The sequence below is a fragment of the Zootermopsis nevadensis genome, unplaced genomic scaffold (assembly GCF_977971745.1).
Source record: "Zootermopsis nevadensis isolate Lab colony 2312 unplaced genomic scaffold, Znev_1.0 Znev_ptg000030l, whole genome shotgun sequence".
Classification (NCBI taxonomy): domain Eukaryota; kingdom Metazoa; phylum Arthropoda; class Insecta; order Blattodea; family Termopsidae; genus Zootermopsis; species Zootermopsis nevadensis.
This window is the reverse complement of record NW_028259162.1, coordinates 17,082,873-17,096,649: the sequence shown is the minus strand read 5'-3', so window position 1 is coordinate 17,096,649 and position 13,777 is coordinate 17,082,873. Positions and strand designations below refer to the sequence as shown.

Below are 13,777 nucleotides of genomic sequence, written 5' to 3'. Positions count from 1 at the left end.
AAGAGTCTGGGGCTGATAATCGGCTAAAGAATCGAGAAACTGGCCAACTTTCAAAAGTTCACAAGCTAAGTTAAGCTAACCTAACCTAACCTAACATAACCTAACCTGACAGTCTCTTAGGTCGAGTAACACTTCGAACTACTCGTATTAGTCATCACCTGCATTCGGCCGAATGATATGGAAAGTGAATTTGTCACGAAAATAGTGTGACTAATTTTATTAAAAATAAACCACAAATATGTAATTTTAAATCTGGAAGCAGCTGTATTTAGAAGGTTCCCGTACTTTCAATTGGCATCACAAGAGTTATACACACAAAGTCTTTGAGTTGAACGCTGATTTTGAATCGGTTCAATCCATGCTAATTCAAGCAGTAATGCATCTCAATTGCATTCGAAAGGTACATGGTTCAAGTCTCGGGAAACACTAAAGTTCTTCGTACTTTTCCTTAGTCTATCCAGCCAAATACAAGCACGGAGTCCTGAAACAGTCCAAGATCGCTTCCATTCGAATAATTTTAAGATCTCATACCATGCACAACAATCCTTTCAACTCATTCGGTCCCAAAAAAGAAACGAATGTAGTTCAAGCAGCGTCTTTATATAACCAACAAAACAAACACCCCTTTTATCTTGGTTTTTCAAGTGGACTCTTTCCTCATGCCTACTCTATGTCACTTAATCTTTTTTTTGTGTTATGTCTGACGACAGGTCCATATGAACAGGATCCTTCCATCCTTTTCTCTTCTCGGACTGGGACCTGTTCATATACGTTCTTGGCAGATGATCCAGAAGTGGTTTGCCATTGCCTTCTTCTGTGTGTGAATGGAGTAATTGTTGGGATGCCACGGAGAAACCGGGGAAGAAGCCCCCGGAGGAAAACTCCGTGTTGCCTAGACCACGGCCTTGCCCAACACAAGTTATAAATTCGGGCACCGCCGGGAATCGAACCCGAGACCCCCAGGATTACAAGGCCAGCGTTCTAACCGCTAGACCACCTAGAATTAATGACCCTGTTACTCAGATTATATGCAGGGCACCTAAAGCTTCTCAGAGGCTTTATTCCAAAGACACGGACACACTTTCACACAGACAGTAAAAGTGTCTTCTAAACACAGTAAGTTTAATCCGAATCGTATTCATTTCAGAACTGGTTACGCTTTGCAGAAGCAAAACCAATTACAAAACCAATACACGACTGTATTTTTATCATCGCAGGTGGATTCAGCCAACCGTGTAGGTGGTAGAGGATAAAGACTTTACGATGTACACAAGAAACTTTAATTACAATCCTAGGAAGAGAGGGGAGAGTGCAATTAAACGTCTTGTAACGCTAATGAACGCCTTATACGCAGTCTGACTTCAATGCCAGACCAAAGTTCGTAATTTTTACATTTTACGTTTGAAATTAGGGACAACAGGGCGTGGTTCTGGGCAATAAACTACAGCATGTCACAAACTCGAAATGCGACGTAAAATTAAAACCTTCTAAAATAAATAATAAATTATAACTGTCAATTGAATAAAAATTTTCTTGGATATTATCCATCGTCTAGTAAATATAAAACGTAAAACGACGTTTCGGAGATGGGACTCTATCTCCGTCTTCAGGTTCCTACACAGTTGGACCCACTAGATAGAGCTAATCCCTATCTCCGAAACGTCGTTTTACGTTTTATATTTACTAGACGATGGATAATATCCAAGAAAATTTTTATTCAATTGACTCTTCACCATCGTCAAGAAGTTTTAAATTATAACTGTGTTTAATAAACCTGTGAGCTCCTACCCCCTCCCAAATCTGTAGTCATGAGGCAGACAGGCGAAGATTTTGTGCGCCATAGTGTTACACTCACTACGCATAAAAAAATAACCTATTAAATTACTGAACCTTAGCATAATGCTCTTCAGGATTCTGAAAGATTACATCTTAGGCCTGTCGATTTCGCCACATTTAGCAGCTGCACACTAAGTTCGTGGGCACCATGACATCAGGAGAGGTCTTATGACAAACTGATCTCACATCTAACTGTAAGCAATACCTTGCTTGACTTGATTTAACAAAGCGCTATGAAGGATTCGGCCTCAGGAGCTTATAAGGCGTTCCAATTTATATGTAATTAAACATTAAAACCACAAAATAAAACTTAGAATGTCCTTCTCTGATCTTGTTACATACAGCCCACATTTTGAAACAGAAAATTTCCACGGGCCATTTATGGACTGAAGACGGAGGTGTTTCTCACTACCATAAAGTTGTGGTCATTTGGATTATTACACAGTGAAGTTTGAAAGAACATAACACCTCCATCATCGGAGGCAAGAAGTTCCTCCAATGGCTATAATGGTTCATTCCTTAGAACATTAGGCCTGCTTACTGATCTTAGTCACCTTTTAATTGTAGACAGGGCCGTCACAGTGGCCGCGTGGTCTGAGGCGTGGGCCTTGTGCCGCTTGGTAACTGGGACTGTGGGTTCGAATCCCACTCAAACCATGGATGTTTTTCTGTGTTGTGCTGTCCTGTGTATAGGTAGAGGCCTTGCGACGGGCCGATCCCTCGTCCAAGGAGTCCTACCGAATGTCTATAGATCAAGCCAACGAAAGTTGGGGCCCGCAGTGCTCAGGCACTTGAAGAACGAGTTACCTAAGTATCCTAAGTAAGTAAGTATAGTAGACAGCTCATCAAGTCTGGTCGCAAAAAAGAAACCTACAAATATACGACTTAATTGTAAGTGATTTCCTGTACTTTTTTTGGATTCTCGGACTGTCGCGAAGTGGAAGTGGACTACAGAACAGAACCGGCAGTGCGTATGACGTCACAGCGTCAAGTGCAGCCATGTTCATAATATCTACGGACCATAACACAGTTGAAAGACACATTTAGTCTGGAGCTGCCAGTGGATTAATAAATTAAACTTAAGTTCCAAACATATATTAATAATTTTGTAATATAATGCAATTAAAATATATCAAATTTGTAATTCTACCTCTTGTTTTATGTGCGTGTGATAAATTAACGCACTGCGGGAAAAGATTTGAGGGCATTGTTTGAGAACAAAATACTGTGAGGCATTACTGGACCAAGAAATATATAAAGAACAAGAACGGACAAAGTTACTGAATATGTTTCACAATTTACGCTATTCATTAATAGTGTCACTGGGAACGAAACTGACAATTAAACACACACACACATAACGTAGAGGTGAAGGAGTTGAAACACACAGAAATGTGGTAAAGGTTACATTAACCTTCATTCAACAGTCCATCCCACCTAATAGTAAAATCCCTCAGACGAATTACGTACGATAGCCACACTATAATTTTCCACTTTATAGAAAAAATGATAAGTTTTAAGAATTCTGGTACAAACTTTCATACACTAAGCGGCGCTGGCATTTGTCTCATTTCTAAAGTTAGCATGGCTATACCACACTTGTACTGTTGAAGACGATGGTTCCGGGGTTCGTAAAAAAAACCCTGTAAAATCTGTCTAAATTTACTATTTGAGAAGTAACAAAACACAGACGTAATTTTACGTCGCTTTCCTTAATAATCAGTTGTAGCAGAGGGGACATTACTAAATATTGATGACAGTCTTCGCGTCACGACTGTTTGCATAAGGTTAACGGTCTGTTTCATAACCTCCTTAACTTGTTTGGTGGGTGAGATCACATGGAGCGTAGATTCAGTCGGCCAGGTAGAAAACGCAGACAAGAAAACAGAAACTTAGAAAATAAAGAAAGAAGGAGTCAGTTCAGAAGAAGAACTCGTTATTTCGCCAGAGGGTGCAGTCCGCATGAGTTTGGCGGGAAGAGAGAGGCGGGGGCTGGCGGAGGGAGAGTTCATGGACACCCGACCGACACAAGAGATTCTCTTTCAGATTGACTTGGTTGGCCTTCACTCCGAAACAGCGTACAGAAGTCGCTGCACGCAATGCAACACGTTTTGTTCTCTGGGCGGCCAACAGATGTCTCCATCTAACGAAACTGTACTTACATACTTGTTTAAATTTATGGTTTATTGAACGACGCTGCCAGTCGCCAGTCAATAAGAAATAACATCGAATCATAGAATAATTAACCCTTTGAAGCCGAAGATCGTCTGAATAGTATTTATGAATTCAGTCCGTACCGCGAAGAAAACACTTCACTTAACCATTAGAAGTCGAATCAGGCGGTACCACATAAGATTTAACAAAAGAACATCCCGGTCAAAGCCTTAACGAATAAGGAATTAGAAATATATGGATGCCGTCGCGGCACGGCATTTGCCTGGAGGGATAGAGTAAAACCATGAAAACCGTAAAACCAAGAAAACCTCAATCAGAATAGTCGGTCTCTAAACCGAGAATTAAAAGAGAGGAATCCCGAATAAGAAAGAGGAATCCTAAACACTTGGTTGTGCTCTTGATTGACACAGTACTAGGCCTTATTTTACAGCCTGCACACGGTCTAAGTAACGGAAGACGCAAGGAGTTAATTGAGACGGACGGGGAAGTGGTCATAACCCATACTAAGGTCTCTGAGATTTAAGGTGTAAGTCTTCTTATGGGTTATGCCGCCATATAAATTTCAGGTGATAACTATCATTTCGGAATATGGTTTAAAAATCTCAATCGATATAGTATTTGTGCCCTAAAGTATTAAAGAGACACAAACGAGAAAGTGGGATCCAGTAGCTACATTTAATCGGGTGACAAATTTCAGGCAATGAAGGTTCCCAGGCAGTGCCCGCTCGTCCTGCTATAGACTCAATAGAAAAGAAAGCGTTAGGACGTGGAGACGATAAAGCGATGAGGAATGAAACAAGGAGAGGAGTTGAGTAGAATCTTATTGCATTTGGTCAAAAATTTTAATTTTGACTTTTGGGGAGCGACACTGGTGTAATTTTGATGTCAAGATCGTCGACATAAAATTTAAGAGTGCAGTCTGTACCTAAGAGAAAACACGACACTTCTCAATTACAAAAATCAACACGTAAATGCTGTTCACGTAAATAATATCTGCTAACACTAAGAATCATACAAAATCCATAAATATAAAATGCATAATTAACTCATTAAGAAGGTATACGCCTGGAGGTGCTAACGAAAATCACAAAAACTTCCATATCACGAGCCTCCGGGTCGAGACTATAAATTTCAACGTCCTATAAAGTAACCACTTTTGATTTAAATCAAATACAAGGGCAGTAGTAGTTTCGCGAACACTGCACCGGCTTCTAGACTGAAAGAGACAGTTCCAGGTCCGATGCTCACCATAAGTTCCCATGACTGAACCCTCATATTCAGAAAACTTCAATTCACTGCAGGTTTCATGGAGACTTCGATGAGCGGTTAAAACACAAGCATGAGATGTTGAACAAGGCAATACAGGGACAAAGACAAAGGTATATAATGTGATGGCTGTACCTACGCTCTTTTATGAAAATCAAATTTGCACTTTGACAGGGAACAGAACACGAGCTCGGGATAAGCTTTTTAGTAACAGAAGCGTAGAACCGTATAAATTATAGAGTTAATAGAAATAAAGTTATAAGGAAACCTGAACTTGATAAAAAACAATAATGGTCTTGGCTTCAAGGTTTAGGTAACTCGCCTGCCCGTCCTCAAAACCTTTTCTCAGTGCCTCTTCTAAGTTTTGACCCGATATGTTTGTAAATCCATGCTCTCTTCAAAATTCCGTATTCATTTTACCAACATGGTTCTTCCATCTACGTGTATGTTATAATCTTTTTACAACCACATTATCGACTTCAAGTTTCTCACGTATGTCAGCGAGTTTTTTTTTTATTTTATCTAACCATTTATATGCAGCAAATGCCCTTTAATGATCTCGCTTCTACAACATATATTATTTTTTTATCTGTCATTCAGGTCCACTAACGTATTTTACCACTTACGTAACCAATATTTTGTTTCACGTTCTCACAGAGACTAGTGATAACATGGCTGTTTTCTGAGACGTTGCTCAATGTAGTGTGGCAGATAATCGACGATTCAAAAGCAGTTAGCACCTCTGAAATGTCGGTTGACATCTACCGGACTACACGGCCTGACATCCCAGAAGATAGCCATCTTAATATTATGTTAAATTTAAAATATGTAACCCAGGAATGAACGTTACACAGCCAAAAATTAGTTAGTACAAAGAATTAGCTCTACTAGAATTTCACAACAAAAGCTTAACCTGAGACTAAAAGACCGATGTAAGATGACGTGAGGGAACAAAGCAGGAACTCTAAAGAGAATTTCAGGTATTAGGATATTTTACAACGTTCCATCATACGCTGAATATGTGTAGAGTAGAAAGCACTTTACTGAAATAAAAGTAGAGGATGAACTGGATAGCACGGGAGGAAGCGATAGTAGCTTAAACTGAGTTACTGAAGGCAAATTTTAAAAATTTCTAAATTTTCAAAAATTGTAAACACCTGCAATTTTAAAAAAAAATTGAAACTTTTCGAAATTTTACTATTGGCCACCATCGTAACTACTGTAAACAAACAAATTCCCACTATTGCCTCCAGATCGCTGCAATTCAATGTCCACCTCACGAGTCTCCTCATCCGTCAGTTTGTTATCACTGTTCGTATTGCATTCAAAAGTACGATTTCGATGTCGTGTCATCCAAATCCGTCCAGCGGATCTCGAGTTCAATTGACTGGATGGGTGGACGGATGGATGGACAGAGACAGAGACACACGACCAGCCCATAAAGCGCCCTCGCTATGCAGTTCCTGAGAAGAAACATAATTGCATATTATATGTGGACCCACGTGCCTGAGTGATCGATTTTCCTACGGCAAGCCGCGAACAGCAATTATCTGGCTTGAATGGAGATTGTTACGAGAGTAATAAACAAGTAGGCTATACTACGTCATAAACTTGTCTTGGAATTCTTATACGGGTTATAAAAAGTATACTACAAAATATAACTTGCGAAGACAAAAAAATAAGAATACCTTTTCCTGAGCCTGCTCTCTGAAATGCAGTCACACCCGAAAACAATTAGGCGCCTGAATTAGTCGTTTTTTAAAAAAGTTATGATATTCTGAGACTTACCATATTATTGTAATCGCAAGACTTGAACCACAATAAATGTATGGGTGCTGTTCATTCAGTTTAACCTACAGTACCAACATGCAATCTTCTTGGTTTAATGATGCTTTATCGACGACAAAGAAATAGCCAATTTTCTCTTAATTTATTTGGGATTGGTTTGTTTAACGATGCTTAAACAGCACAATTACATAGGTCAATGAATAATGAATTCGAAAGGATGTTTAAGGAATCGGTCGTGGTCAAATCTGAGGTACTATTCTGGCATTCGTCTTTAGAAAATTAGCAAAATTACTAAATATCTCGTTCAGGACAGCCGGTCTCCGGGCCGAGATTTAAACCCTGGACCTTCAAAATAACGTGGGCCGTGACGTTCTCTGTCTTTTGTGTCGCGTTCCTCAGGAATAAACACCTTCATCTAAATAAGCAAACCTCAGGTCACGATTCGAACCCGGGACCTCCCGAATAAAGCAGCAGGAAAATACAGAGTAGAATATTGAAATAAATCACTACTGATTCTATCCATTCTCTTTCCATTTCATCTTTCATGATCGACCTGAGCTGAGAAGATCCCCACCCCCCGAAAAAATTCCATGGAATCCTGAGATCTCGTAAACGGTATCTCATCACGAGGTTTTTAATCAAATGTGGTACGCATATCTTGTTTCCGTCAAGTGTGCTGGCTTGCAGACTGTCCTCATTGAGGTTTTGATTGAGGCAGCTGTACGCGGTAGACTAGTCCACTCTTGGACCAGCAGGAGGGAGATGCACGGAGGCCAATGGACTCTGCAGAGAAATACAACAGCAACGCTTCAAGTTTTTAATAGTTGAGAGAAATGCTCGATAGATGTCAGCAGTTGCTGGACGCCATGGTAATATGAGCAGCATGTGAACGTAAATATAATGTGTGATTGATTACCTTCCATTTTAGCTAAAAATACAGATACAAATGAACACAAATGTCCATTTCTTCAACACATGATCGTCACGTATCTGGTACACAACTGAGGCAGTTGTTAATCTTTAACCTACAAATTCGTAGTTATCCTAAATGTCTGAAGGCTACAAACCTCTCCTGCTTCGTATTTAGAAGGCCCTGAGTTCAAATCTCGTCCGAAAGTTGGCTATCATGACTGAGACTGCCCATAGTTTTCCTCAGCCCTTCAAAATGCCTGAATAGTGCATACCTCAATACGAACGAGACATTGTTATCAAGTCACTGCGATATAACTAGTGAAGAGAAAATGTAACTTCGTTCGTATTTACTTTGTTTCAGGTTAGGTAGTCGCCAAGAGCCAAAATAATATTTTAGACAGCTCTAAACCATAGAAATAAATCCACAATTTTGCGTGTTTGCTACAGCGTTGATTTCGTAATGATCTGTTGCAATCTGCTTTACACTTTCACAGCCTGCCTTTCAAAAATCTATTTAATTTTAATCTTTACAAATCAAACAGACCTAATAGTGGTAACAGGTATGTAAAACAGAGAAGCAAATTGATTTAAAAACATCGTGAACAGGGCAAGTGGCAATGTTCCGGTGGTACGGACATGCAGAAAGATTAGAAAACAGACCGCGAAAAATAATTTATCTATCCATTGATCATAGCAGGAAAAGACAAGATAACGGAATGTGAGATTTGAGGTTTTGACGACGGTAATAATTATATTCTTCTGGGTTTTTGGAGTTGAAGATAGAGACAGTACGTTTCTCCGAAATGTTGACATCAATCTACGAGTCTAGAGGGCGCCAAAACCCACAGTTACATCAACATCAGAATGAACGGAAGATTTACTTCTTAAATCTTACACAGGCGTAGCTTCTGTCAGCCAAGTGGACTCTTGGCAAAATAAACCGCGGAGACAGTTCATGAGTTTGGTACACAAAGGTGAGCCGGTATGACATTCAATGGCGCAGTGACTCGAGATTGACTTTGTGTATGTAGCACTGCAATGAAGTGGGTCAAACTTTCTGCCAAGCCACTCCAGTAAGCAAAACTGTACAGTTTACTAAACAGTGCTACCAATTCATGACAACTCTTCAAATTAGATCTTGGCACATTCAACGACTCCGTATGTCGAAGATGGCTGTCTTCTTGGCTGTTGCGCCCTGCAGACTAGTAGAAGTTTACCGACGTCGAAGAGCAGTTTTCCCCACTGGACCCAAGGGCCAAGAAACCTCTCCCGGCTCCATTTTTAAAAGTAATAACCAATTATGGTTATCTTTAACAATACGTATTCAGAAATGACAAATCATAATACACACTCAATTGTATATATCAGTGGTATTCAACCTTTTTTGTTCGCGTACCCCCAGATATAATTTATCTTCAACTTTGTACCCCCAAAGTTGTTGGTGTATAATTCAAGTTATACATAGTACATAATCTACATCTAAAATAAATTAAATTACATTACTGATTATTCAGTGTTTATTTTATATTTAATTAGTGTTCTGTCTGACGACAGGTCTATATGAACAGGATCCTTCCATCCTTTTCTCGGACTGGGACCTGTTCATATACGTTCTTGGCAGATGATCCAGAAGTGGTTTGCCATTGCCTTCTTCTGTGTGAGTGTGAATGGAGTAATTGTTGGGATGCCACGGAGAAACCGGGGAAGCCCCCGGAGGAAAACTCCGTGTTGCCTAGACCACGGCCTTGCCCAACACAAGTCATAAATTCGGGCACCGCCGGGAATCGAACCCGAGACCCCAGGATTACAAGGCCAGCGTTCTAACTGCTAGACCACCGTGGCTCCTTTTATTCAGTGTTTATCAAAAAATAATATATATTTTATTAAATTTCACGTACCCCCTAAGATGTCCTCGCGTACCCCCGGTTGAATACCACTGGTATATATCACTGAAATGTGCACAAATTACAGAAAGGGTTTTCGGGTAAAAAAACATGTGTGTCACTTGCCCTACGTAGACGAGATACATTTTTCAGATCCTTTGGAGTAAATAAAATTAATGAGCTTATAATATATAGTAACAAATTAAAGTATTTCGCGAACCTCGTTACAAGTTATGTAGGGGCAGATGTGGATCGCAGGTTGTCCGTTTGACCACGATGGGTTATACAGTTGGCAATGAAAAGTGACGTCATCATGATTATGAATAATACGCTGGAAAAAAATATGTAAGTAATAATGGTCTATTATAATATTCTCTGAGCCGATGCCTGAAGAACTGAGTAAAACCAACAAAACCTCAGTAACCAGACCGTTATTGATGCCCGTTAAATTAATCGTCGTGCAGACAGCCAATCAGACGCAGATCGCAAGGAACTTCGTTCCCTCAGAACCCCAATTTACTTCATATTAAAGCAGGTCTCTTCTGCAACCCCCACCATAAATCGATTCAGATAAAGAACCATGGCCACCTGACGTCTGTTTCGCTTCAGTGTGACTCATACAGTCCGCACAAAATCGGCGTAAGTGCACTTCCTGCTCCACTACAAGCAGCAAATACGAGACTGCACGGTGGAGGAAATACTGGGGTATTCCGCGCTGCTCTACCGAAAACTACAGACTTTGGCAGTAATGCAGTACTCTGAAAAACTTGCACTACATCAAACAGCTTATGAACAGGATTTAACTGAAGTTCGAGATAAAGTAATTCGATCCATCTTTAATAATACACACTGGGATACTGGGAACGACCGTTCTTCAAGTGCCTGAGCACTGCGGGTCCCAACTTTTCGTTGGCTTGATCTATAGACATTCGGTAGGACTCCTTGGACGAGGGATCGACCCCTGGCAAGGCCTCTACCTGTACACAAGACAGAACAACACAGAAAAACGCGGACAAACATCCATGGCTTGAGAGGGATTCGAACCCATGGTCCCAGCGAGCGCGTGGCCACTGCGGACCCCCAATAACACACACAGAAACTGCAATTAAGAAGCTTTAAATGCACCTTAAATTACCTAAAGGCGTTTTAAAATACACGGGAAAATATATCAGGTGAAAAGGTTATTCTATGGGTTATCACAGAATATGTGGTAGGTCTGACGAAACCTCTGAATTCCCAGTATGGGAACTTCTACCAGACCAGTAATTACATTTCATTCATAATGACTACAGAACTGACGTCAATACAGACGACGATGCTAGTGCCACGAGTGGAAATCCTAGGAAACAATGAACTGTCAAGAAGACGGAAAGCAAAATTCTGAAAACCGCCCATCAAAACTACTACTCACTCACTTCCTAATCACACAAATACACATAAACTGTAGATAATCACTGTACAGTAGACCATTAATTCTTTTCAGGGCCGGTCTGCGTTTCTTTTGTTGTAAGAAACATGTCAGGTGAATCGTGCTTATGAGAATGTTCCGTATGACGACCAATAAGAGGCCATTTTATCGCTACCTGCCTGTATTTACGTTCAGCCCACAAACATCCCACAAAAAACATCAGTTACTCACTAACACTACCTAAAATATATTTAATATGGATATTCGACTACAGTGATAAACATAATTGGCCGATGACGTATCCTTGGTTTCTGCTTTCTAGAAACGTCTTCTTATGCTAAATGTCAATAAAACTATAAAAAGGATTCATGAGTGTACGTAAAGAACGGCACATTTCTGTTGCTACGGTGCGCAGAAGAGTTATGAATGATCCTCCACACAGGTGCATGTTAACTTTGCTACTCTTCTTCACCTTTAACCCTCCCCCCCCCCCTCAGTTCCGGTCTGTGTAACGACCTCTTCCGGTGGACCTCACCCCTCTCCGTGGCGATACGCTTTACTTGTTTTTTCGCGTGAGAAGTCAGAAGGCAGGATTATAACTCTCTCCAACTGTGACAGAGCTATTAGCTCCACAGCAGTCCCAGGGTTCGATGCTTTAGCACACTTTTACCATTCTTTAACATTTCTTCAGGAACACGGATTACTTACCAAGCGTAGCAACTACCGATATTTCTCATGTCTGGAATACAAACGTTTCAGATGTGCTTACAGCTTCCATAATCAGTGATGATGACAGTAAGCACATCTAAAATGTCGGTCAATATCTGCCAGACTACACAGCGCAACGTCCAGAAGACAGCCATTTTCATACTTGTCATCATGAGAACATGAAATCGCATCCATATTTCTTCTGAAGACCCACAATCTATAAATTTGTTGTGATTGCACGGGTAGGAAGGGAGTTTGTTATAACCACAAGACGTAAATAAAATTACAAACATTTGATTTGCTTACAATGTTGTAGTGCCAATGAGTTGCTTGTTACCTTCAACGTTATTAATTTCTAAAAGTAAATGCTAGTAACGCACGAACGGAAGTCGAGTAACTGTGTAGTCAAAACTAATTTCTACAGGGACAAAAATAAACTAGTTTCGGTCACGACAGAAGATGGTCTGTGGATGGTCCGTCACAAGCCCCGGTCCCGTCATCCACTGGACAGAAGGCCGGGTGGGCCTCGAAGCAAAACGTGCTAGCAACGTCGTTTCGTTCGAAACTAAAAGGGGATCTTCGATGTGTTTGTAAATCCTGCTTCTGCATTGTAATCACAAGTAGGTAACATGATAATAAAAGATAATGGTACGAATAGTCACTTACATAAGAAGAGATACAATTATTTACTAAAAACGTCTGCATATTTGTAAACGAAATTTCACAAAACCAATTTTTGTATTTATTTTATTTATTTAGTGTTCTGTCTGACGACAGGTCCATATGAACAGGATCCTTCCATCCTTTTCTCGGACTGGGACCTGTTCATATACGTTCTTGGCAGATGATCCAGAAGTGGTTTGCCATTGCCTTCTTCTGTGTGAGTGTGAATGGAGTAATTGTTGGGATGCCACGGAGAAACCGGGGAAGCCCCCGGAGGAAAACTCCGTGTTGCCTAGACCACGGCCTTGCCGAACACAAGTTATAAATTCGGGCACCGCCGGGAATCGAACCCGAGAGCCCAGGATTACAAGGCCAGCGTTCTAACCGCTAGACCACCGTCGTTCTAATTTTTGTATATTAAATTTGATCTCTTAAGTTGAGCATGCAAATACTATGTGATGATTTTCGCCATGCTGCTTCTCACAGGAAGAAAAATATGAATTAAAAAACACCCACGTAAATGATATCAAGAACAAACAAAACTTCTTGAAGAAAATTTCTCATGGCTCATATTATCTTAAGAAGTAGGGCGAGGGAGGAGGGGGAGTTGCCTTCACTCAAATCGTTATGCTTGAAAAAGCATTCCCACACAGAGGCCAGTCTATGAGTCCTCAGGAGTCACATCCCTTACCTGCGCAGCTGTCCGGGCACTCACTATTCAATTATAAAATAAAATCCACAGACTTACATTTAAGTACATTATGTAAGTCTGCTACTAACATTTATTTTCGCATGCTATAAGGAGCTAAGGCTACTACGAACCTCCCCGCCACATTTCTATGTAACATTTCAATGTATATGGCGAGGCCAGCAAGAATAGCGACTGCTAGCCTCGCCATATACAGTTAAACCTCGATACACCGCGCTCGTTATACCGAGGTTGTTATCGTATCCCCCAATACTATTACATATGTTTTACATATTTCACATATAACGCGGGTACTGAAGCTGTCCCCAAAACCCGCGTTATATCGAGGTTCTACTGTAACTGTGATTATAATTAAACACTTATAAGTATGCTTATTTATATTCAGTTAACAACTACTATGTATAATTTTCACTAGTATAGATTCAAATT

General features: G+C 40.4%; 1 protein-coding gene across 1 annotated transcript in view; it reads right to left on the bottom strand.

Annotated features, from left to right (window-relative positions):
* Nucleotides 1–13,777, bottom strand: part of ec (ubiquitin specific peptidase echinus) — a 143,046-nt gene that overhangs the window by 45,070 nt on the left and 84,199 nt on the right. The gene's annotated exons all lie outside the window — the stretch shown is intronic.